General features: G+C 36.7%; 1 non-coding gene across 1 annotated transcript; it reads right to left on the minus strand.

Annotated features, from left to right (window-relative positions):
* Positions 1–2,654: 2,654 nt before the first annotated feature.
* Positions 2,655–2,736, minus strand: TRNAS-UGA (transfer RNA serine (anticodon UGA)). The gene has a single exon. It is a non-coding gene; the product is annotated as a tRNA-Ser (tRNA).
* Positions 2,737–2,953: the final 217 nt, after the last annotated feature.

The raw sequence follows: 2,953 nt of genomic DNA on the forward strand, positions 1-2,953 counted from the left end.
TTAATTATTCTTAAGCCATGATGGGCCGAGACCTAAGTTACGTCTTGAGGGGCAATTGTGTAAATAAATATATTTTCGCGTCAGTGTGTTCACCAGCATATAGCTGACGTATTTTTCTAACATTTCAGGAAATTACAGTAACAAGAATTAGAGCCTTTCATGAAGTGGATATTCGCAAGATATAAATGGCTCAATGTTTAAATTATTAAAATAACATGCTAACTTAAACAAAGAATTATAAAACAAATACTTGGGTATTTATTATCCGAGAAGCTTTTCAAACAAAAGAAATTATATTTTATTATTAATGGTGTCAAAGTATATAAATATTTTATTTTAAAAAGTCTTCCGCTAAAATACACTCTGATATATATACAAAACCGGTACAAACTATTGGTCATATGCCTAGGCCCTTAGTCGGGGTTTGACATAATCGAATCAGGCTGATCCACTAGATGGTCTTGAGAAATTTGTTCATCTAAGAGATTATCACCATATGGAACAACTATTGCATTGATGGGAGTTGATGCAGTGTTGTCAGAATCACAAACAGCAGGATCTTCGATGGTAGTAGCAACTTGAATAATTTCTTCTTGAGAGGGAGGTGTGGCAACAGATTCTACCACGCTAGGAGCTGCTTGAATATTTACCACGGGTTCAATCTGTGGTTGTTCCACATTTTCGACAGACTGAAATGAGTCATCTGAATCAGTGTCATTTACATCTTCAACTTCAAACATATCGGTTGTATCATCAGACTGAGGAGCATGATTGTTAACAACTTGATTATTTTCTGGCAGGGGATCGGGTGTTGGTGCAACAGGTGGTACCATTTTGTTGGAAGGCTTAGCAGGTTGATTCACTTCAGGCTAACTGTTGATAAGGGATTGCATCAACAGAGGCTTAGGTAAAGAAGATGGAACTTGAGTAGTTGCAGGGGTGGAGTATACATGCCATGAAACTCTTTAAACATGTAGTTATAGTGAAATGACCAGTAGGGTACTGTGCGAGCATCAGTAGTGTTAAGCTCTTGCCAATCAACGTTGAATGATTCCGGAATCAGCTTAATCTTCTTGCTGTAGACACGATAAGCGGTTTTGTTAGCAACATAACCAACAAAATGACACTCATATACCTTTTCAGCAAATTTTGGATCAGATTGATCACCAGTATGAAGTAGGGTGCATGGACATCCAAAAGCTCTGAAGTAGTTGACTTGTGGCTTAGTCTTGTAGTAGACCTCGAATGGAGTCTTCTTCAAGCGTTTGTTGATGATCACACGGTTTTAAATGAAGCAAGCAGCGTTGATTGCTTCACTCCAAAAGAATAAGGGAAGTTTGGAATCTGACAACATGGTTCTAGCAACTTTAATCAGTGTTTGATTTCGACGTTCAGCTTCTCCATTTTATTAAGGAGTATATGGTGCACTGAAATGGCGATCTATACCGTTTGAACTGCATAAGTCATCCACTGTTCGGTTGCAAAAATCTGTTATGTTGTCGCTCCTTATACACTTTACCTTCTTGTATGTCTTCCTTTCCATGAGTGTAATGAACTTTATCAAAAACTGTGCGGTTTCATCCTTGTTCCGTAAGAGGAAAGTCCAACTGAAACGGGAATAATCATCAGTAATCACAAGACAATGGGCTTTTCGGCCGATTGCCAAAGGATGTATAGGACCGAATAAATCCATGTGTAACAGCTGAAGAATGGAATCTATGGAGTTGATTGTCTTGGGCTTGTGAGGGAGCTTGAGTTGCTTGCACATAGAGCACGAAATACATTTTTCAGTGCAAGAGAAAGTTTTATCAGGAAATCCCCTCACATTCTCACCTTTGACCAGTTTATTTAAGTTTTTAAAGTTTACGTGGCCAAGACGTCGACTATGCCATTGAAATGAGTCGTTCTCCGAATCCTTAGATATTAGGCATGAAGTGGTCTTATGTGAGTAAGAGCTATTCATATATAATATATAAGCATCATTGTGCCTCAGAGTACGCATCAAGATCCATTCATCTAGGATTTTGAAACCTGGTTTAAGAATCAAGCATTCATTTTCAGTGAATAACGTGGAGTACTGTCGATCACAGATTTGTACAAATGTGTTGATTATAGAATCCAACGCATCTCCCGTCTCATATGATTGAACATGTTATATTGTTGGTTCTACACTTCTACATATATATCCTTCCTACTTTCTCTCATATCTTTTTTTTGCCCTCAAATCTACATATCCCATAATTCCTTGGCAGTCGTTTGAGTCTTAAATCGAGTAGAGAGACACACACTCAATGAAACATAAGCCTTGTCATCATTTTCAAACATTTGAAAATATTCCGGAGTAAGAAGGTCCGCTCGCTTTACTACTACTTGGTTTTCTTCATCTTGGGATTAGTGTAAAAAACGAATGACTCAGAATTTTTAAGCATAAAAAGTATTTGCAGACAACAACCTTGGATGCAAATTTTGGTTGGAAGGCATCTTAAAACAATCAAGAATTTTGAATGAAAGTTGTCGCCAAATTTTGGGTTCGTGACTTGATGACAATGATCTTAAATCCATTTTAAATTCAACTAACTTGAAAAAAAAATTTTCAGATACAATTCTTTGATGTCAATAGCTTGCAACAACCTAAACTAAAAAAAAAAATTAAACGTCGACAGTAGGGTTCAAACCTGCGCGGGCGAAGCCCAACAGATTTCAAGTCTGTCTCCTTAACCACTCGGACATATCGACTTCCTATATTTTATCAAAAATTATTTATTATTTACCCTCAAACAATGCATTTATTTACACGTTTAGGGTATTATTTTATAACAATTAGCCATCTCACCTACAAATCTGCAAATCACATATTAACAAATACAAATTTCAGATCGTTTCAGTAGATATATTTGATTGTGAACTTGGTTGTCTTTTTGCTCCTGTTCAAATCTGATCATTTTGGTCTAAC

The sequence above is a fragment of the Bidens hawaiensis genome, unplaced genomic scaffold, assembly GCF_021521415.1.
Source record: "Bidens hawaiensis isolate Kalapana, Puna unplaced genomic scaffold, B.hawaiensis_p1.1 tig00005976_1, whole genome shotgun sequence".
In the NCBI taxonomy this organism is placed as follows: Eukaryota; Viridiplantae; Streptophyta; class Magnoliopsida; order Asterales; family Asteraceae; genus Bidens; species Bidens hawaiensis.